Below are 24,470 nucleotides of genomic sequence, written 5' to 3'. Positions count from 1 at the left end.
GCCCCAAACTCCGCACTTGTGAATGCACTCCCATTATCCGATACCAGCTTGGGTGACCACAGCCAAGCAGAGGTGGGATCACAGGGATGGTCTCCCCTGGTCAATGCTCCCGGCCTGTCCCCCACTGCGTCCCACCAACTCCCCCCCCCCCCCCCCCCAATCACACCACCAATTTTTAAGCTGGAAGGTTGGAACTACTGCCCTTATGAGTTATCTGAAAGGACACTGGCCGTTGTTCAGATAAAGGCCAAGTAGCAGCCGTTTTTCAAACTGGAAACAAGAATGGCACGAATAATCAATTTTTTTTGGTAATACTGGGTTGAGCGAGAAATTATATCCAAACCATCAGTTTAGCTCAATTGGCTAGACAGCTGGTCCATGATTAAGGCGAGCAGCACGGGTTCAATTCCTGTGATTCATGACGGCCCCTCCTTCTCAACCTTGCCCCTCACCTGTGGTGATCCTCAGGTTAAATCACCACCAGTCAGCTCCCCTCTCAAAGGGGAAAGCAGCCCATAGTCATCTGGGACTTTGGCGACTTTACCTTCAGATCAAACTGTGCCATGTGATCTTTTTCCATCCACTAATACTACAGGAGAACAAACCAAAGAGCAGGTAGGCAGTTTAATGGTTCATTGGTTTAATATTTCATCTGACGGACTACATCTCAGATAATACGGAACTCCCTCAGTACTGGAACTTCAGCCAAATCATACATTTGTGTCCACAATTGGGCAACACGATAGCACTGTGGCTTCACAGCGCCGGGGTCCCAGGTTCGATTCCCCGCTGGGTCACTGTCTGTGCGGAGTCTGCAGGTTCTCCCCGTGTGTGCGTGGGTTTCCTCCGGGTGCTCCGGTTTCCTCCCACAGTCCAAAGACGTGCAGGTTAGGTGGATTGGACATGATAAATTGCCCTTAGTGACCAAAAAGGTTAGGAGGGATTATTGGGATAGAGTGGAAGTGAGGGCTTAAGTGGGTCGGTGCAGACTCGATGGGCCGAATGGCCTCCTTCTGCACTGTATGTTCTATATTCTAAATGTTGCTTGAGTCCACAAGTTTCTAACTCAGAGGCAGGAATGCTAGTGATTGGCACAAACTGACAATCTGATATACAATTATGCCCAACATGAATGAATTGAAGTTTACTTGCCAAAATCGTCACAGATGTGTTAACACAATCAGACCAACCTTTATAAAAGCGTCAGACAGGATTTGTCCATGACTTCAATTGTTACTCATTTCCAGGGTGCAATCTCACTCCTCAGTCTCTGGATGGTAATCGAGACTTTATTTTTGATCACATCTTATTTGGGGGACAACGCAACACAGAACAATCATCAGTCAATGGCGCTTCTAAGTAATTGGTAAAAGAAGCGAACAATGGGAGAGAAAAACCTCTGCGCACAGCGAGTGGTTCAGGTCTGGAATGTCCCTTGCTGAGAGTGTGGCAGAGGTAGGGTCAATCGAGGCATTCGAGAGGCAATTGGACGATTATCTTAAAATAAACAACCTGCAGGGGTTACGGGGAGAGGGCAAGAGAGCATGGCGCTAGCTGAAATGTTCATCCAGAGAGCCGGTACAGACACGATGGGCCGAATGTTCTCCTTCTGCGCCGTAGAAGGAGAACAAGTCTGCGATTGGTATTCACCAATAGATACACTGCCGTGCACAATGCAGCCTTCAATTTCAAAGCCGACTTTGAGATACCTAACTTTGTGATATTATCCTCATAATGCATTTCAAGGCTGGAAAAAGTACTTTTTTGAGAATTATAAATAGCAAAAACACGAAAGAAGTGCAGGTTTTAGTTCCCCGTGTAATGTTAAATATTGACTTTGAATAGCCAGCTGTAAGGTATGGGGTTTCACCTGCAAGCAAATACAGTTGCCCACCCCCACACGGTAATCCCCCTTTGGCCTTCAGTGGTCCCCATCAGGGGTTTCTCGCAGTTACGGTTAAACTATATTGCAATGATAATCCAGGAAGTCCACAGCATTACCTGGCACATTTATATGGATGGTGAGGTCACCTCAATACCCCATGGTGTTAAGCACCAAATCTGTCTGAGTTATCCTGGTATAAGGCATTGTGCTAATCCTCAGCAGCATCACAACTTTACTTCATAATTCAACTGAGCAACTACCCTTATTATGCAAAGAACACCCCAATTTGTCAACTCGCTGATTTAGTTGTATTCCTCATTGAGAAGTGCATTTCACATTCTGCTGCTGAATAATACCCTTATTAAACAAAGCTTTAACTAACTGATCTTTCTATTCCAAACTCTTTACCAGAAATGGTTATTCTTAGTTCTGAATGTTACACGTCCAAATCGAAATTGAAATTCAGCAACTACTTCTCATTTCTTTAAGTTTAAAATAGACAAACGTTTACAAGTACGTGTGAAGAAATATCATACGGAACTTCTTTGAAGTACCTAAATCATTTTTCCTCCTTCGTCCAAGGTGCAGTACATCACAGATGAGTTACAAATGTCAATTAGTGAGTAGAATGGGTGAAAGGGGCAATATTTACAATGTCGCAGGGTTGAGTGACACAGGAACAAAATGTGAAAAAATAAATCCCCTCAAATCAATCAAATGTTCCGTCCATTCCTGAGTGGTGAGTTGGGATGATCTGTATTTCATTGGTTGCCCAGAGAATGAGGTCCTGGAGGCATAAGTGGAGTATGTTGAAATATTCACCCATACCTAAACGGATATAGCTGTAACAATCCTAAAGAAGCTTAACATCATTCAGGATAAAGCAGACACCCTATCTACCAGTTGAAACATTCACTTCTTAACAGGAACAGGTTAGGTTATTCAGTCACTTATGCCTGACACTCAATTAGATCATGACTGCTCAGTATATTAATTACATCTGGTTCAGTAAGGGGTGTGTGTGTGTGTGTGTGTGTGGGGGGGGGGGGGGGGGGGCGGGTGAGTGAGTGTTTTGTGGTGTTTTCTCCAGGGGCGGGAGTGGGGGGTGTTGCCATTTCGGGTGGCAACAACCCACTTTAGGTATCTGGAAGTGGAGGTAGCTTGAGAATGGGCTGGGCTCCGTAAGTTGAACTTCTGGTGGGCAGGGTCAAGGTGGACGAACTGAGGTGGGATAGCTTTTCCCTATCGTTGGCAGGCTGTGTGCAGGTGGTTAAGATGAACATCTTTCCACAGTTATTATTTTTATTTCATTGCCTTCTGGTCTTTTTGCCAAAATCATTTTTTATGGGGGTGGATAGGTTGTTTTTGTCATTTGTGTGGGCTGGGAAGGTGGCAAGGATTAGTAGGATGGTGCTTCAGAGAGAGCGACAGTCAGGGTGTGGTGGTATGTATTAGGGGTATTAAGGTACCCTGTGATGCCGAGAGGCTACTGGTGGATAGACACTGGGTCCCGATTGGATCAGCCGCCTGCTGGCTCCACCCAGCAAGGCGGAGTATAAGAGCCCGGGTTCTCCCAGCAGCCGCATTCTGTAACTGTGCTGATGGGGAACAAGTCTGCGTAATAAAGCAATCGTTCGACTCCTTCTCATCTCGTCTCGTGAGTGATCGATTGTGCTACAATTTATTACGCAACCTTTTAAGGACATGGAGCTCCGAATCATTCCGGAGTGTCTGTGAATCAGCTCCCATGCAGCAAGCTCAGCGGCCACTTTTAAACATTGGTTAGCGTGTTTTCAGGGATATATCTGAACGGCCCCCAGAATACCTACAGAGGAACAGAAAATCCAGGTCCTGCATGCCAGGGTTAGCCCTGGAATCTACACGCTCATAGAGGATGCGGCCGATTTCCCGACGGTGATCGCCATGCTGATAGGAATCTACGTTCGGCCCATCAACCAGGTTTACGCACGCCATCAGCTCGCGACGAGACGGCAAATCCCCGGGGAATTGCTGGACGAATTCTACAATGCGCTGTTAATACTGGGGAGAAACTGCAACTGCCCATCGGTTTCAGCTAATGAACACACAGACCTGCTGGTCCGAGATGCATTCGTGGCAGGTATGCTTTCATCACAAATTCGCCAGCGATTGCTGGAAAGAGACACACTAGGCCTCAAAGAGGCACGTGCCCTCACGGTCTCATTTGATGTGGCGTCACAGAGTGCCTACGCCCCCGACTGCGTGGCAGCCCCTTGAGCACCGTGGACCCCCGCCGCGACGGACCCCCCGCCCCCCCGCAGGCCTGCGCTGCCAGAGTGGCAGATCATCTGGGGGGGCCCCGCTGCTACGTTTGTGGGCAGGGGAAACACCCCCGAATGCGCTGCCCAGCCCGCTCGGCCCTCTGTAAAGGGTGCGGCAAAAAGGGGCACTTTCTAGCAGTATGCCAGGCCCGGGGGGTAGCCGCAATCTTGTGGGGAGAACCCCAAACTCAACCCCCCCAGCGATCCTTGTGCTGCCAACGAGCGCAAAATCTTGGGTCCCGGACCCAACGCGGGAGGGATGGGCGCCGCCATTTTGTGCTCCCCTGGCAACGTGCAATCCATGGACGGCGCCATCTTGTCCGCCCCCGACCGTGTGCGACCCGGCAACGCCGCCACCTTGGCTGACGACTAAGGACCCCGGGATGGACGGCCACACGGGGCCTGAAGAAAACGCCCCGATGCAGCAACTACGACTGGCTTCTGTGACCCTGGATCAGTCGCGGCCCCGAACGCTCCAAACAGCATCAACGACTATATTTATAAACGGGTACGAGACGCCCTGCCTGATCGACTCTGGGAGCACGGAGAGTTTTATACACCCCGATACGGTAAGACGCGGTTCCCTCCCGATCCACCCGAGTAATCAAAAAATTTTCCTGGCGGCAGGGTCCCATTCGTTAGAGATAAAAGGGTTTTGCATTGCGAACCTCACGGTGCAGCGGAGGGAGTTCAAGAACTACTGGCTTTACGTCCTTCCCCACCTCTGCGCTGCCACACTCCTGGGATTGGATTTGCAGTGTAATCTCCAGAGTTTAGCGTTTAAATTCGGCGGCCTTATACCCCCACTCACTATCTGCAACCTCGCGACCCTCAAGGTCGATCCGCCTTCCCTGTTTGCGAACCTCACCCCGGATTGCAATCCAGTCGCCACTAGGAGCAGACGGTACAGCGCCCAGGACCGATCTTTTATCCGGTCAGAAGTCCAGCAGCTGCTGAGGGAAGGCATAATCCAGGCCAGCAATAGTCCCTGGAGAGCCCAGGTGGTAGTTGTAAAGACCGGGGAGAAGCCAGAGGATGGTCGTAGACTATAGTCAAACCATCAATAGGTACACGCAGCTGGATGCGTACCCTCTCCCCCGCATATCCGTCATGGTCAACCGGATTGCACAGTACAAGATCTTTTCCACGGTGGACCTTAAGTCCGCCTACCACCTGCTCCCCATCCGCCCGAGCGACCGAAAATACACTGCTTTTGAAGCAGATGGGCGGCTCTATCATTTTTTAAGGGTTCCATTCGGCGTCACTAACGGGGTCTCGGTCTTCCAATGGGAGATGGACCGAATGGTTGATCGGTACGGTTTGCGGGCCACGTTCCCGTACCTCGACAACGTCACCATCAGCGGCCATGACCAGCAGGACCACAACGCCAACCTCGCAAATTCCTCCAGACCGAGTACGCCCTGAATCTCACATACAACAGGGAAAAATGCGTGTTTAGCACCGACCGTCTAGCCGTCCTCGGCTACGGCATGCGAAATGGTGTGATCGGCCCAGACCCCGAACGCATGCGCCCCCTCATGGAGTTCCCCCTCCCCCACTGCTCCAAGGCCCTGAAATGCTGCCTGGGCTTTTTCTCTTATTACACCCAGTGGGTCCCCAACTACGCGGAAAAGGCCCGTCCGCTAATCCAGTACACGGTTTTTCCCCTGTCGACAGAGACCCGCCAGGCCTTCAGCCGCATCAAGGCGGATATCGCAAAGGCCACGATGCACGCAATTGATGAGTCCCTCCCCTTCCAAGTCGAGAGCGACGTGTCTGACGTAGCTCTGGCGGCCACCCTCAACCAAGCGGGCAGGCTCGTGGCCTTTTTTTCACGCACCCTCCATGCTTCAGAAATCCGCCACTCCTCAGTGGAAAAGGATGCCCAGGCCATAGTGGATGCTGTGCGACTTGGAGGCATTACCTGGCCGGTAGGAGATTCATTCTCCTCAGTGACCAACGGTCGGTTGCCTTCATGTTCGATAATGCACAGCGGGGCAAGATCAAGAACGACAAGATCTTGCGGTGGAGGATCGAACTCTCCACCTACAACTACGAGATCTTGTATCGTCCCGGAAAGCTGAACAAGCCTTCCGATGCCCTATCCCGTGGCACGTGTGCCAACGCACAAGTGGACCGTCTCCGAACCCTCCACGAGGACCTCTGCCACCCGGGGGTCACTCGGTTCTCTCACTTCGTAAAGACCCACAACCTGCCCTACTCCATCGAGGAGGTCAGGGCCGCCACCAGGAAGTGCCAGATCTGCGCAGAGTGCAAGCCGCATTTCTACCGGCCAGATAGAACGCACCTGATAAAGGCTTCCCGTCCCTTTGAACGCCTCAGTCTGGACTTCAAAGGCCCCCTCCCCTCCACGGATCGCAACACGTACTTCCTGAACGTGATTGACAAATACTCCCGGTTCCCATTTGCCATCCCCTGTCCCGACATAAGACCATAAGACCTAGGAGCGGAAGTAAGGCCATTCGGCCCATCGAGTCTACTCCACCATTCAATCATGGTTGATTTCAACTCCATTTACCCGCTTTCTCTCCATAGCCCTTAATTCCTTGAGAAATCAAGAATTTATCAACTTCTGTCTTAAAGACACTCAACGTCCCGGCCTCCACCGTCCTCTGTGGCAATGAATTCCACAGACCCACCACTCTCTGGCTGAAGAAATTTCTCCTCATCTCTGTTCTAAAGTGACTCCCTTTTATTCTAAGGCTGTGCCCCCGGGTCCTAGTCTCCCCTGCTAATGGAAACAACTTCCCTACGTCCACCCTATCTAAGCCATTCATTATCTTGTAAGTTTCTATTAGATCTCCCCTCAACCTCCTGAACTCCAATGAATATAATCCCAGGATCCTCAGACGTTCATCGTATGTTAGGCCTAACATACCTGGGATCATCCGTGTGAATCTCCGCTGGACCCGCTCCAGTGCCAATATGCCTTTCCTGAGGTGTTGGGCCCAAAATTGCTCACAGTATTCTAAATGGTGCCTAACTAATGCTTTATAAAGCTTCAGAAGTACATCCCTGCTTTTATATTCCAAGCCTCTTGAGATGAATGACAACATTGCATTCGCTTTCTTAATTACGGACTCAACCTGCAAGTTTACCTTTAGTGAATCCTGGACTCGGACTCCCAAGTCCCTTTGCACTTCAGCATTATGAATTTTGTCACCGTTTAGAAAATAGTCCATGCCTCTATTCTTTTTTCCAAAGTGCAAGACCTCGCACTTGCCCACGCTGAATTTCATCAGCCATTTCTTGGACCACTCTCCTAAACTGTCTAAATCTTTCTGCAGCCTCCCCACCTCCCCACCTCCTCCATACTACCTGCCCCTCCACCTATCTTTGTATCATCGGCAAACTTAGCCAGAATGCCCCCAGTCCCGTCATCTAGATCGTTAATATATAAAGAGAACAGCTGTGGCCCCAACACTGAACCCTGCGGGACACCGCTCGTCACAGGTGGTCCAAAAAATAACCTTTTATCCCAACTCTCTGCCTTCTGCCTGACAGCCAATCGTCAATCCATGTTAGTACCTTGCCTCGAATACCATGGGCCCTTATTTTACTCAGCAGTCTCCCGTGAGGCACCTTATCAAAGGCCTTTTGGAAGTCAAGATAGATAACATCCATTGGCTCTCCTTGGTCTAACCTATTTGTTAGGTACATGGCCGCGGCCACGGTCATTAGAGCCCTTGGCACCATCTTTACACTGTTCTGTTTCCCCGCCTACATAGCGATAGGGGGTCCTCCTTCATGAGCGACGAACTGCGTCAATTCCTGTTCAGCAAAGGCATCGCCTCGAGCAGGACGACCAGTTACAACCAGTTACAACCCCCGGGGGAACGGTCAGGTAGAGAGGGAGAACGGAACGGTCTGGAAGACCGTCCTACTGGCCCTACGGTCCAGAGGTCTCCCAGTTTCCCGCTGGCAGGAAGTCCTCCCGGATGCCCTCCACTCCATCCGGTCGCTGCTGTGTACAACAACGAGTCAAACACCTCACGAACGCCTCTTTGTCTTCCCTAGGAAGTCCTCCTCCGGAACGTCACTTCCGACCTTGCTGGCAGCCCCGGGACCCATCCTGCTCCAAAAGCATATGCGGACGCACAAATCGGACCCGTTGGTCGAGAGGGTTCATCTCCTCCACGCGAACCCTCAATATGCCTACGTGGCGTACCCCGACGTCCGACAGGACACGGTCTCCCTGTGGGACCTGGCAATCGCTGGAGCTCCACACACACCCCCAACACCAGTGACCCCCTCTGGAGCCACCCCCCCCCCCAACACCAATCACTCCCTCCCCCCCCCGCCGGTGCACCCCACAGCCGCCTCCTTCCCGGGTGGATCGGTCCTTCCCCTGGCCCCGAATAGGGGTATTGGAGCGGGCAGAGGCATTGCGACGCCCCCAGAGAAAACGGGGCCCGAACCAGCGCCTGCATCACCACCGGGGCTAAGACGATCGGCGAGGACGACCAGGGCACCCTTTGACTTATCGAATCAGAATAGTTAAGCAAGAAATGCCTCTGTAAATAAGTTTTTGGGGTTGCCCAGTAAAAGCGGCATTGTAAGTAGTTGATATCGGAGCATAGCCGCCGTGTTAGCGGCATCCTAGATACCCACTCTGGAAACCCCTACCACCATACGGCCCACTACCCCGCCGGGTTCGTTTTTAACAAGGGATGAATGTGGTGGTATGTATTAGGGGTATTAAGGTACCCTGTGATGCCGAGAGGCTATTGGTGGATAGACACTGGGTCCCGATTGGATCAACCGCCTGCTGGCTCCACCCAGCAAGGCGGAGTATAAGAGCCCAGGTTCTCCCCGCAGCCGCATTCTGTAACTGTGCTGCTGGGGAACAAGTCTGCGTAATAAAGCCATCGTTCGATTCCTTCTCATCTCGTCTCGTGAGTGATTGATTGTGCTACACAGGGCCTGTTATACTATTGAGCCTGTGATACTATTATTGGGCGACGAACGCTGAGAAGGTGCAGGATTGGAGCAGGGTGACGGAGGCTTTGTGGGTGACGGTGGAGGCAGGCTTTTGTAAGGGGTCGGGGTTGCAGGCGCTGGTAACAGCGCTACTCCCGTTTGCCCCAGGGAAATACTTGGGGAATCCGGTGGTGTTGGCCACGCAAAAATTATGGCGGTATTTTCGGCAACACTTTAGGGTGGGGGCGGGGTCGAAGTTGGTGTCGATTCGAGGGAACCATGGGTTTGAGACAGGGAGGATGGATGCAAGGTTTCGGGGATGGGGGGAGCGAGGGGTGATGGAAATGAAGGACTTATTTTAACATTATTTTAACATGAAGGCCGGTTTGCAAGTTTGGAGAAGCTGGGGGAGAAGTTTGGGATCCTGGTAGGGAAGGTTTTCAGGTAGATGTAGGTGCGCGATTTTGCGAAAAATATTTTTCTGACCTTTCCGATGGTAACACCCCCCCTCGTTGCTGGAGCGGGTGTTGTTGGTGATGTGGTTGGGGGGGGGGGGGAGGGGGTGGGGGGGGGGAATCATCCCGCCGATCTATGGGAGGATTTTGGAGGAGGATATGGCATCTTTGGAGTGAGTCAAGGCCAAGTGGGAGGAGGAGCTGGGGACGGCGCTGGAGGAGGGACTGTGGTGTGAGGTGCTGCAGAGGGTGAATGCCTCAACCTCATGCGCAAGACTGGGGTTGATACAGCTAAAGGTCATTTACAGAGAGCAGCTGATGAAATTGAAGATAAGCCAGTTTTTGAGGGGGTGGAGGATATTTGTGAGCGGTGTGGGAGGGGCCCAGCCAATCACATACATGTGTTCTGGTCCTGCCCGAAGTTGGAGAAACCTTGGAGGTTATTCTTCGGCACCATGTTGGCGATCTTGCATGTGGATTGAGAGCCTTGTCCTTTGAGGGCATATTCGGGGTGGATTTGCCAGAGTTGCAGATGGGAGGAGGGGCAGATGTTTTAGCCTTCGCCTCATAGAGCGCTGGTAGGCGGGTCCTATTGGGGGTGGAGGTCAGTTTCTCCACCCTGTGCTTGGTGCGGCTGGGGGATTTAATGGAGTTCTTGTACTTGGAAAAGGTGAAATTTGCTTTGAGGGGGCGATTGAGTGGTTCCACAAGAGCTGGGGTTTGTTTATACTACCTTTCAAGGAGCTGCTTCCTGTCGACTGCTAGAGGGGAGTTTGGGGTTTTGTGTTGGTTTTACTTCATAATGTTGTTTTGAATGTTAAAATGTTAAAAATCTGATTAAAAATACTTTAAAAAATCTTGGTTCAGAAATCTTAATATTCATAGAATCATAGAATTTACAATGCAGAACGAGACCATTTGGCTCATCGGGTGCTCTTTTCCAAGGGCCGGTGCAGACTCTATTTAAGTCCACACCTCCACCCTATCCCTGAACCCAGTAACCCCACCTAATCTTTTTTGGACACTAAGGGCAATTTAGCAAGGCCAATCCACCTAACCTTCACGCCTTTGGACTGTGGGAGGAAACCGGAGCCCCCGGAGGAAACCCACGTAGACACGGGAAGAACATGCAGACTCCGCACAGACAGTGATCCAAGCCGGGAATCGAATCTGGAAGCAACTGTGCTAGCCACTGTGCTACCATGCTGCCCACTTGCCGAATAAAAAAAAAATCAAAGTTTTGAACTGTGGTCACTATTTTCACGACACTTTTGTGACTAAGTGCTTCTTGGCATCAACTCTGAAGTCCTGGATGACCAAACTCGAATTTTAAAGTTATCCCCCTTTATTTCGGATGGCTTCATCAGAGGAAAAATGTCTCTCTATCTACTCTATTAAGACATTTAATCATCTCAAATAAGCCCTTGATACTCCCATTATTGATATAACTCGGCTGCAGTGCATACTATCTTCAAGATGCAATGCAGTAGCTTTCCAATGTTCCTTTGGCAGCATCTCCCAAACTGGCAATGGCCACCATCCAGAAGGAGAAAGGCAGCAGGTGCATCACCACATCACCAATTGCAAGTAGCTCCTACAAGTGACAAACCATCACGGCTTCGGCATGTACTGGCACTCTTACACTGTCGCTAAGCCAAAATCATGACACTCCCTAATGGACAGCCTTACAGACTACCTTCACCATATTGACTACAGAGGTTTAAGAAGAAGGCTCATCAACATCTTCTCATGGACAGTGAAGGATGAGCAATAAATGTTGGCTTTGCCAATGTTGTACATTTCCCAAATAAAAAAAGTCACAAAAGACAATAAGGCGGCTACATTTATATCCTATGACAACACTTGAAGGCTCCTGCAAGAGCAATCGATCAATAAGCAATTGAAAACAAAAGACAAGTTAATGCTTCAGGTGGGCAGTCTTTCATCAAATCTTACTGTATATTTCCAGCATTTACTCTTTTTAGGTTACCTCTGTCTCCCAATGTTATTCCACAAGTATCTAGTTATGAAAGGAAATGTGTGACACTGATTGGAAGATGAGTCACAAAGCATAAACCTGGTAGGAGAAAGAGATCAAAGAGTATGTGTGTGGCATGGTAGCACAGAGGTTAGCACTGTTGCTTCACAGCGACAAGAACCCGGGTTTGATTCACGGCTCGGGTCCCTGTCTGTGCAGAGTCTGCACGTTCTCCCTGTGCCTGCGTGGGTTTCCTCCGGGTGCTCTGGTTTCCTCCCACAAGTCCTGAAAGTCGTGCTTGTTAGGTGAATTGGACATTCTGGGGCGAAATTCTCCGTTATCGGCGGAAAGTCCGCCGATCGGCGCAAAAAACGGCGCAAATCCGACTTGCGTCACGTCGGAAAAATGGGTCGATAGTCTCCGGCCCGAAATGGGCTAGCAGCGACGTAACGGGATCCGCGCTTGCGCAGTGGTTCACGCCGTGCAGCATCATACGCGCTGCACGGCGTGACGGGTCATAAGGCCGCGCTGCTCCGCCCCACCCGACCGCAACACCCGACCGCAACACCCGACTGGATGGCTGGCCGTCGCTCAGCCCCGAGGTTCGAGTCACGCGATGTGGAGGCGCTCCTGGACGCGATGGAGCAGAGGAGGGACGCCCTGTATCCCGGGCACGGCAGCAGAGTTGCCCCACGACACAGCCGGCGTCTGTGGAGGGAAGTGGCAGAGGCCGTCACCGCTGTGGCCCTGACACCACGGACAGGCACCCAGTGCCACAAGAAGGTGAACGACCTCGTCAGAGCAGGCAGGGTGAGCCTCCCCATATCTCTCATATCCCCCCCTCCCCCATATCCCCCCTTCCCCCATAACCCCCCTCCCCCATATCCCCATTATCCCCCCTCCCCCATATCCCCCATATCCCCCCTCCCCATATACCCCCTCCCCATATACCCCCTCCCCCATATCCCCCCTCCCCATATCCCCCCTCCCCCATATCCCCCCCTCCCCATATCCCCCCTCCCCCATATCCCCCCTCCCCCATATCCCCCCTCCCCCCTCCCCATATCCCCCCTCCCCCATATCCCCCCTCCCCTCCCCCATATCCCCCCTCCCCATATCCCCCATATCCCCCCTCCCCCATATCCCCCCTCCCCCATATCACCCCTCCCCATATCCCCCCTCCCCATATACCCCCTCCCCCATATCCCCCCCTCCCCATATCCCCCCTCCCATATACCCCCTCCCCCATATACACCCTCCCCCATATCCCCCCCCCATATCCCCCCCTCCCCATATACCCCCTCCCCCATATACCCCCTCCCCCATATACCCCCTCCCCCATATCCCCCCCTCCCCATATCCCCCCCTCCCCATATCCCCCCTCCCCATATACCCCCTCCCCCATATACCCCCTCCCCCATATACCCCCTCCCCCATATACCCCCTCCCCCATATACCCCCTCCCCCATATACCCCCTCCCCCATATACCCCCTCCCCCATATACCCCCTCCCCCATATCCCCCCCTCCCCCATATCCCCCCCTCCCCCATATCCCCCCCTCCCCCATATCCCCCCCTCCCCCATATCCCCCCTCCCCCATATCCCCCCTCCCCCATATCCCCCCTCCCCCATATCCCCCCTCCCCCATATCCCCCCCTCCCCCATATCCCCCCTCCCCCATATCCCCCCTCCCCCATATCCCCCCCTCCCCATATCCCCCCCTCCCCCATATCCCCCCTCCCCCATATCCCCCCTCCCCCATATCCCCCCTCCCCCATATCCCCCATCCCCCATATCCCCCCCTCCCCCATATCCCCAAGTGAATCCAGCCCTAACCTTAACCTCTGCAATGCACGCGCAACCGTTGGCGTGCATTCATATACCTGCCTAACAGTGTTGCCTTTTACCCCTGCCACCACCCCCCCCCCCCCCCACAGGAGAAGCGCGCACACAACAATAGGGAGCATGTGAGGACTGGAGGAGGGCCCGCTGATGAGAGGCCACTGACCGTACACGAGGAAAGGGCCCTGGAACTGGCTGGCGGAACTGAGGTCCGGGAGGTTGCTGATGCAGAGGTCGGGGGCGTACTAGCGAGTGAGCCACCGACAGCCCGTCCCCATATCCCCCCTCCCCCGTATCACCTGATCACTGCCTGATGTCGAACCATGCATGCTTCATTGTGTATCGCAGGACCAAATGTCCAGGCACCCATCCCCGCAGATGCAGACCGCCCGCAGGATGCCCCTCGGAGACCACAGGAGACGGAGAGACCCGCACCCTCCAGCATGCGACGCCCGCAGGATGCCCCTCGCACACCACGGGAGACGGAGAGACCTGGAGCAACAGGAAGACGACACCCCCGTCACGTGCGGGAGCGACCACCCAGCGATGAGGGGGGCAGCCACAGGCCCCCGTCACATCCGAGCCAGGACACCACTACCCAGGACACCACTACCCAGGACACCACTACCCAGGACACCCCTACCCGGGACAGCACTACCCAGGACACCCCTACCCGGGACAGCACTACCCGGGACAGCACTACCCAGGAAGACGAAATACCGGACAGTGACTCAGAGTGGATGGGTGGAGACGAACCCCCACCCCAAAGTGCCACGGACTCAGAGTGGGACGAAGAGCACGACACAACGCCACTGCTGTCACCAACACCCTCCACCATCGCAGAAACACTCACCACGGTTGGGCACTTTAGTGATGAGGCGTCTGGTACTCTCACTGGTGCGCACAACACAACCGTCCCGGTACAGCAGGTGGAGGTAGGAGCAGCAGAGGGACCGGGCGGTCGGATGGCAGCCCAGGCCAAGCGAACATCTGCCGCCCAGATGGATCCCGGGTTCCTGCAGTTACCACACCCACACATAGATCCGATGCAACCACCGACCCGGAGACGAGCGAAGAGGGTGACGGGCGGCTTGCGGCGGCTGTGGTCGCAGGTGGAGGAGTCCACCCGCGTCCAGGAGCTGGGAGTGGTGCCGGTCATGCGTGCCACCCAGGCTGACACCGCATGGGTGGCGTCCGCGGTGGAGGCAATGGGTGCGACGGTGTCAGACATGGGGAACGGTTTGCGAGGCCTGGGCTCTTCCGTGCAGGCGGCGTCTGTGGCCCAGGAAATGGCTGCCCTCTCACAGGAGGCCATGAGCCAGTGCCAGCGCCAGATGGCAGAGGCGCTCAACGCCATAGCCCAGTCTCTGCAGGCCATGGCCCAGTCTCAGCAGGCCATGGCCCAGTCTCAGCAGGCCATGGCCCAGTCTCAGCAGGCCATGGCCCAGTCTCTGCAGGCCATCGCTGAGGGCATCGGCGTCAGTGGCCATGTGCGAGCGGGCGTCGCACTGTCACAGACAGGGTTTGCCAACACCCTGGGCTCCATGGCTGCAAACCTGCAGACCCCTGTCGATACCAGCACGGGCCTCCAGGACTGGCAGCGCCAGATGTCGGGGGGGCGTCGGATGGCCAGTCCGTTCGCATCCCCCACCCATGTAGAGGCCTGGGGGCCATCGGGCACCCCGAGGGAGGAGGAGGTGGTGTGGTCCGTCCCGGCTCCCTCTGTAGGGGAGGTCCCGGTACACCGCGACACCTCGGACTCCCCCCCTTCCGTCCCAGGTGCATCGGGTGGGCAACGGGCAGGACAGGCTGGCAGCTTGCCATCCCAGTCGCCCGGGCCGCAGCCTGGCCCATCTAGGCCAGGACGCCCCAGGAAACGGCTGCCAAAGGGATCCAGTGTCAGAGGGCAGGAATCACAGGAGTCCACCTCCAGTTCTGCTGTACCGTCTGGGGAACCACGTAGACGTAGTCAAAGGGCCCGTAAGGCCAAACAATTAGACATTGAGTAAGTTGGCACGGGTGCAGGGCACAGATGAGTTTTAGGGGCTAGGGCACGTGCATGAACTCCTTTGGTTATTAAAGTCAATGTTACACCTACCGAAGCTGCCTTTGTGCTCTGTTCAAAGTGTGCGGGGGTGTCATGTACGTTGAGCGCAAGTGTGTGTGTGAGGGGTGGTCTTACCTCAGCCCCAGGTGAGTCTTCCCACTTCCCCCTGGGCCGCCATCAACATCCCCCGGGCAGAGGACGGGACCGTGCGCTGCAGTGTCACAGCCGCATGCAGGGATGGTCCGGGTGGATGGTGGTACTGTGGCCATGGGTCAGACATAGTCCAACGATGTAGAGCCAGGAGCTCATCGCAGGGCGGGTTGTCATCATCCTCCATGGCCTGCGATAGATACACGTCCACCCGCAACTGTGAGAGCCCGGCCCGTTGTGCCGCAGGTGGATTGGCAATGGGGGGGGGGGTGTGCATGCGGGTGGGGTGGGTGGGGTTGGGGAGGGGGGTGAGGGTGCTGGGTGGTGGATGGGTGGGGGGTGTGGGTGGTCGGCTGTTGCCATGGTGTGCGGTCTGTGGCCATACTACCCGATTCCCACGCCCATCTAGTCAGTGAAGTGGGCGTCTATCAGTCTGTCCCGTGCCCGCTGGGCCAGCCGGTAACGGTGGACAGCCACCCGCCTGTGTCTACCCCGTCTGCCCTGACCATTGCCCCCATTCCCCTCATCTGGGGAGGACTGGGCCTCTTCCTGCTGCTCCTCCACTCCGCCCTCCTCTGCGTGCGGCACATCGCCCCTCTGCTGGGCTATGTTGTGCAGGACGCAGCACACCACAATGATGCAGCCGACCCTATCTGACCGATACTGGAGGGCGCCCCCAGAGAGGTCCAGGCACCTGAAACGCATCTTCAGCACGCCAAAGCACCTCTCGATCACTCCCCTTGTCGCTACATGGGCATCATTGTAGCGGTTCTCCGCCTCATTGCGTGGCCTCCGTATAGGCGTCATCAGCCACGATCGCAATGGGTAGCCCCTGTCGCCCAGCAACCAGCCCCTCAGCCGGGGATGGCGTCCCTCGTACATGCCGGGGATGGATGACCGCGACAACACGAATGAGTCGTGTACACTGCCTGGGTGACGGGCGCAGACGTGCAGGATCATCATGCGGTGGTCGCAGACCACCTGTACGTTCATCGAATAGGTCCCCTTCCTATTAGTGAACACGGCCCTGTTATCTGCAGGTGGCCGCACGGCGACGTGCATCCCATCGATCGCGCCCTGGACCATGGGGAACCCGGCAACGGCAGAGAAGCCCACGGCCCGGGCATCTTGGCTGGCCCGGTCCACGGGGAAGCGGATGTAGCGGTGCGCCATGGCATATAGGGCATCTGTCACTGCCCGGATGCACCGGTGCACCGATGTCTGCGATATGCCGGACAGGTCCCCACTCGGTGCCTGGAATGACCCCGTTGCATAAAAGTTCAGGGCCACCGTAACCTTGACGGACACGGGGAGAGGGTGTCCCCCGCCAGTGCCACGCGGTGACAGGTGTGCCAGCAGGTGGCAGATGTGTGCCACGGTTTCCCGGCTCATCCGGAGTCTCCTCCTGCATTCCCGGTCCGTGAGGTCCTGGTATGACTGCCGCGGCCGGTACACACGGGGCGCCCTCGGGTGCCTCCGTTGCCGTGGGGCCGCGACGTCCTCCTCCCCCTCCTCGTCCTGTCGGTCAGGTGTCCCTCCAGCCTGGGCGGCTGCCGCCTGCCCCTCTGCGGCAGCCTGCGCCGCCTTTCTGGCATGCTCCTCCTCCTCCTCCTCCTCATCCAGGGCAACATAGACATGAGCGGCTGCCACCACGGCGGCCAACATCGCTGGATGATCTGAAAACATGACGGCCTGGTGGGGGGGGGAGGGGAACGACGACATGTCATCATTGCCCATATCCCCTCCTCCCCCCAGCCAGGTGGCATGGACCGCATGGGTCCAACTGTTGGAGGCTGGCACCTGGCCAGGTGGATCAACTCACTAGCCCTCCCATCCCCCTCCTCGGCACGGACCCCCCCCCCAACCTCCACCCCAGCACGGACCCCCCCCCCCAACCCCCAACCTCTACCCCGGCACGGACCCCCCCCCAACCTCCACCCCGGCACGGACCCCCCCCCCCAACCTCCACCCCAGCACGGAGCCCCCCCCAACCCCCAACCCGGCACGGCACGGACCCCCCCCCCAACCTCCACCCCGGCACGGACCCCCCCCAACCCCCACCCCGGCACGGACCCCCCCCCAACCCCCAACCTCCACCCTGGCACGGACCCCCCCCCCCAACCTCCACCCGGCACGGACCCCCCCCCCCAACCCCCAACCTCCACCCCGGCACGGACCCCCCCCCCCCCCAACCTCCACCCCAGCACGGACCCTCCCCAACCTCCACCCCAGCACGGACCCCCCCAACCTCCACCCCAGCACGGACCCCCTCCCGGCACTCCCCCGGAGCCCAGCCTACTCTAACCACCCCCCCCCCGCCGCACACACACACACACAACCCGAGACACACCTCTCCTCACGCAATCAGACTGCGGCCACACCATCGCCTGCCCAGCGGCCAACCCCCCAGGCCGTCACTCACCTCCACGCTGGTCGGCGTGAGCCTGGAGCACCGGGTCACGCCGATGAAAAGGAGGTTTGATTCACGTCGACGTGAACGGTCATCACCTCGACGGGACTTCGGCCCATCCGGAAGGGAGAATATCGGCAGGCCGAAAATCGGCTGCCTTGCGCAGACCCGTGACATTCTCCGCGGCAGCGGCGCCATTAACGCCCCGCCGACCTTTCTCCCTTCGGAGACTTTGGCGGGGGCGGGGGCGGGATTCACGGCGGCCAACGGCCATTCTCCGACCCTCTGGGGGGTCGGAGAATGACGCCCTCTGAATTCTCCCTCTGTATACCCGAACAGGCAGCGGAGTGTGGCGACTAGGGGGTTTTCACAGTAACTTATTTGCAGCGTTAATATAAGCCTACTTGTAACACTAATAAAGATTATTATTATTGTGCTTTTAGGCACAAAAGTTAATGAAATGAAATGAAAATCGCTTATTGTCACGAGTAGGTTTCAATGAAGTTACTGTGAAAAGCCCCTAGTCGCCACATTCCGGCGCCTGTTCGGGGAGGCTGGTACGGGAATTGAACCGTGCTGCTGGCCTGCCTTGGTCTGCTTTAAAAGCCAGCGATTTAGCCCAGTGAGCTAAACCATTTACTCAATCTCCCTGAACCACCCAATTTGATCAAAATGATTTTGACAAATCTCATGAAATAAAATAGTTCGTATTCAGACTTTATTGTGGATTCACAGTATTTTCTCAAGAGAAAGCATCTCAGATATTCTACGCTTAACTTTTAAAAACCTGGAAACTCACATTATTGCCAGTATCTTCTCTTACTTGCGATTCTTGAGAATGATGGCATCTTTAAAAAAATATCTTATGCTTCCTTTATCAGAATAAAAAATTCAAATTGTAGGATCACAATTACATAATTATTGACCATGGCTCCTTTTCTGGGCTTCCATTTGGCCTGTTTTAGCCTTAATACCAACGAGCTAATTGTAGAGCAGTGGGAGACAGGAGTCTTTAATAACAACATTGGCAGCAACAGAGCAGCACAACGCAGCGGGAAAGAGGTGCAGAGGTAGCAACTAGCGCCAAGTGCAAAAATGAGAGCCACAGTGATAATATGTTTAGCAGTCACCCCACAAGTTAAGGGTACGCTGGCAGTGTAGTAATGGGTGACTGCCAGGCTGTCAAGTTGGACCGGCAGGTAGCCCTGGAGTCCATTGGATGAATGCAAGTCGCTCTCCAGATAGTATTCTGTTCTGAATACTGGTGAGAGGCATGGTTCCTCAGGGACGGGAAGTCAGAGATGAGTGCATAGCACCATGGCTCGCTCTGCGCACAAGGGAGCAGAGCAGGAGGAAGACTGAGCAAGCAATGGTTATTTGAGCTTTAGGAAAACAGACAGGTGTTTCTACGGCCACAGGCCTGAATCCAGGATGCGTGTTGCCTCCCTGGTGCCAGGATCAATCTGTCACTGAGTGGCTGCGGAACAATCTCGGGGGAGAGAGTGAACACCAGTGGTCATGCATCGTATTAATACCAGTGACTTAGCGAGAAAGAGAGATGATGCCCTGCAGGCATAGTTTAGAGATCTAGGGAAGAAACTAGTAAACAGGACTTCAAAGGGAGTAATCTCTGGATTATTTGCGGTACCGCCCACAGTGAGTATAGAAATAGGGGGATAGTTTCAATAATAAAGATCATGAAGCTAGACGTTTGTTGTAAAAGCCCATCTGGAAACCTGCCACCCTTTCCTGGACTAGCCTACAGAGTCACAACAACATGGTTGGCTCTTAACCTCCCTCTGAAGTGGCCTATTAAGCTACTCACTTGTTGAGGCTCACCACCACCAACTAGGGATGGGCCATAAATGCCACTCACATCCCAAGAACGAAGAAGCGAGACCTGGCCCAGGTAAATTGGAATCGGGGTTGGCAGGCAAAGCTGTCACGGGCTGTCTATGAGGAGTGGGCAGTTCCGATGGAGTCAAAAGTCCGTTCTACAATGGGGAATGATAGGACAAACCAATCCAGGGCTCACTGAATGGCGACTCAGGTAAGAGGGGAAGATGAAGCTGAAATAGGGTGTAATGGATTTCATTCTTACTCGGACAATTGTGGGTTGATTAAGGAAAGCCAGCTTGACTTTTTAGAAAATATTTTTATTCTCGGCTTTTTACATGTATACATGAAAATGCCCGAAGACCAAAACATCAGAATAAACAGATACCACAAACACCCAACCTGCCTCGATACCAACACCCCACCTTCCTAATATTATCCCCATTATCCCCCGCCCCCGCAATGTGAGAGTACCTTTAAGAAATGGGTGTTTATTACTGCAGTGATGTCAGAGAGTGGGTGGAGCTGGGCTGTCTGTCAGCTTTTTACTTTTGTTTCTGAGCAGGCTGCAGGGTGTGGTTTAGTTTTGTTTTCAGTGTTGGAGCTGAAGCCAGACCAAGCAGGTGTACTGCTGTACTCTCTGCCATCAAAAGACTATCTCTTGATCATTTGGTGAATTCAGAATTATAAATGTTCTCAGTAGTGAATGTAAACCTAATGTGCTTCTGTTAAAAGGTGTTTGTTTTGTCTGGATGTTGTTTGGGAAGTTGTTAAGGATTACTTAGTGTTGTAGTCTTTGGGGGTTGTATTTGAATTGATGGTTGCTCAGACGTTCACTGTATGTTTTAAAAAGGTTAACTTGAATTCATAGAATAAACATTGTTTTTCTTTAAAAAATACTTCTCCATTTCTGCTGTACCACACCTGTAGAGTGGGCCGTGTGCTCCCCATACCACAATCTAGTAAAAGCTGTGGGTCAGGGAAACTCCATGATACACTTTGGGGTTCTCTAAACCCTGGCCCATAACACCCCACTGACCCCTCAGTCCATGTTGAAGAAATCAATGAACGGACGGCTCCCATCTCTGGGCTAATCCCTCCTCCAACCCCGCAAAGCAAACTTGACCCTCTCCATCCGGAACTCACCCATACCCCCACCTTCAGTGGCTTGAGTCCCGCCAACACAGCAAGATCTGTCTCTGGGCCATTAGGGAGGCAAAGGCCAATATGCCCTCTCTCCTCAGCTGAACACCCGCCATATATCGAATATCGCCACCTCAAGACTTGGGGTCACCCAGAATGTCGGGCATAACATCCGAGAACACCTGCCAGAACCCCCTCAGTGTTGGACACGCCTAAAACATTGCACCCCCCCCCCACGTACTCCCCACACCTATCCTCCACCCCTGAAAAGAACTTGCTTATCCTTGCCACCGTCATGTGGGCCCTATGTAACACCTTAAACTGGATGAGACTTAACCTTGCACACAACGAGGACGCGTTCACCCTCCGCAGGGCCTTTGTCCACGTCCCGACCCGTACCTCCCCACCCATCCCCTCATCCCATTTGCACTTAATCTCCCACACTGGAGCGCCCTCCCTCTCCATTAGCTCACTGTAAATATTCAACACCCTCCCCTCCCCAATATCATCCTCCGATAACAACTTAGCCTGCAACACCAGAGGCGGCAGCCCTGTGAAGGAGTGCATCTCTCTCCCCGCAAGTCCCTCACATGGAGGTACCTAAAACCATTCACTTTTCGCAACCCATACGTCTCCTCCAACGCCTCCAGTCGCACAAACTTACTCCCCACCAACGAGTTCAGAAAGTACTCCATTCTCGCCTGCCGCCACCCCCTAAACCTCACACCCAGCGTTTCTGGCACAAACTTATGGTTGTCACATATCGGCGCCCACAGCGACATGCCCTCCAATCCAAAATGCTGCCTACACTGGCTCCACACCCGTAACACAGAAACCACCACTGGGTGTACAGACATGACCAGTGAGAACGGAAGGAGCGGCAACAAGTGCCCTCAAATTTATCCTCCGACACGATACCGCCTCCATCCGCCCCTACACCAATCCCTTCTACATCGCCCATTTCCTCACCATTGCAATGGTCGTGCCCGAATATAATTTCTCGAATTCAGCAACACCAGCCCCCACGTTCCCTCTCCAGGAACACCCTCTTCATCCTTGGGGTCTTCCCTGCCCACACAAACCCCAAAATTATCCCGTTCACCTTCCTGAAAAAGCCATGATGTGGAATTGCCGGCATTGAACTAGGGTGGGCACAGTAAGAAGTCTGACAACATCAGGTTAAAGTCCAACAGGTTTGTTTCAAATCACTAGCTTTCGGAGCACAGCTCCTTCCTCAGGTCAACCTGTTCCTGAAAAAGGACTTGGGAACAAAGGCGGGGAAGTTATGGAACACGAACAAGAACCTGGGCAGCACCGTTATTTTCACCGTCTGCATGCACCCAGGCAGTGACAGCGCCAACACATCCCACCTCTTGAAATAGACCTTTATTCCCTCTACCAGTCTCGCCAAGTTCAATTGGTGTAGAGCTGGACCCAGCTCCGTGCCAGCTGGATTCCTAGATACCGATCAATCCACCCCCACCACCCAGAATGCAATTCCCCCAACATCCTTTCCTGTTCTCTAGCATTGATCAGGAACACCTCGCTCTTCCCCATGTTCAATTTGCACCCCGAACATCGGCCAATTTCCCTCAAGATCTCCATGATCCTTTCAAAGCTGCCCACTGGGTCCGAAATGTATCGCAACAGATCGTCCACATACAGCGTAACACTATGCTCCGCAGCTCCCAGTTCAATCCCCCTTGCAACCCCTCAATGACTGGCTCTATCACCAAGGTGAAAAGCAACGGGGGAGGGGGCATCCTTTCCTCGTCCCCTGATGTAGCCCCAAATACATCAAACTCATACTGCTTGTCCAAACACTCGCCATCAGTGCCCGGCACAGCAGCCGAACCCAATTCACGAACCCCTGACCAAACTCAAACCGACCCAACACCTCTAACAAGTACACCCACTTCACCCGATCAAAGGCCTTCTCAGCAGCCACTACTACCGACACCTCCTGCCCCTCTGAGGACATCATAATAACATTAAGCAGCCTGCACACATTCGATGACAACTGCCTTCCCTCCACAAATCCTGTCTAGTCCACCCTTATCAACCCCGGCACTCTATTCACGATACCAGCACCTTTGGCAACAACTTTGCATCACCATTAAGCAGTGGTATCGGGCAGTATGATCCACACTGCTCCGGGTCCTCATCTTTCTTCAAAATCAGGGAGATGGAAGCCTGCGACAATGTGTGTGTGGTGCACCCCCCTACCCCTCACCTCGTTATACACCCTCACTGGCAGCAGCCCCAGCTCCGCACCAAACCTCCTATAAAACTTCACTGGGAAACCATCTGGCTCCGGGGCCTTCCATATCTGCATCGCACCCACCCTGTCCATCACCTCCCTCAGCCTGATCGAGTCCCTGCCCCCTCTCCTCCACCCTGGGTAACACCAATCCGTCCAGGAACTGTCTCATCCCCCTACTCACACACTGCCCTCTTGGATCTCCGCAACTGCTCCGCCGCCTTCTCCGTGGACACTAACCCAAACCCACGAGCCTCCACCTCTTTAACAACCCCACCCCTGGCGCCACCGAGTATATCTGATCCATGCTCAGAATCTCACCCACCATCCTCACCCTCTTCTCTTGATCCAATCTCTCACTACGCGCCCGGATCAAAATAAATTCACCCCTAACTACCGCCTTAAGTGGCTCCCACAGTGTGGCGGCCGTGACCTCCCCCGTGTCATTCTCCTCCACACAACCCCGAATGGCAGCCCTCACCCGCTCCCTCATCCATCAACAGCCCCACATCTAACCTCCACTGCGGCGTTTGGGCCTTACCCTGAACTACCTGTGAATCCACCCAGTGCGGCCCGTGGTCAGAAACCACGATCGCCGAGTACTCCAAGTCGGCCACCCCTGCCAGCAGCGCCTTTTCTATCATAAAGAAATCGATCAGAGAGTACACCTGATGCACATATGTGAAGTACGATAACTCCTTCGCCCTCGGCCTCCCAAATCTCCACAAGTCTGTCCCCCATTGCAGTCCATGAACCCCCTCAACTCCCTAGCCACTGCCGCAATCCTAGATGACTTAGTACTCGACTGGTCCTACCCCAGATCCGGGACCATATTGAAATCGCCCTCCATAATCAGCCTATGCGTGTCCAGGTCCAGTACCCTCCCTAACACCTGCCTCAAAGTCCACGTCACTCAATTTGGGACAGGACCACCGACGGTTCAATTCCCGTACCAGCCTCCCCGAACAGGCGCCGGAATGTGACGACTAGGGGCTTTTCACAGCAACTTCATTGAAGCCTACTTGTGACAATAAGCGATTTTCATTTTTTTTTCATCCCATCCAACTTCCCACTAACCATTACATATCTACCCCCTGGATCGGCCATAATGCTCCCCACCTCAAACATCACTTTCCTATTAACCAACACCACCACCCCCATCATCTTCATGTCCAACCCTGAGTGAAACACCTGCCCCACCCATCCCTTCCTCAACCTCATC

This window comes from Scyliorhinus torazame, chromosome 6 (genome assembly GCF_047496885.1).
Source record: "Scyliorhinus torazame isolate Kashiwa2021f chromosome 6, sScyTor2.1, whole genome shotgun sequence".
Taxonomy (NCBI): Eukaryota; Metazoa; Chordata; class Chondrichthyes; order Carcharhiniformes; family Scyliorhinidae; genus Scyliorhinus; species Scyliorhinus torazame.
Note: the sequence above shows the minus strand (reverse complement) of the source record.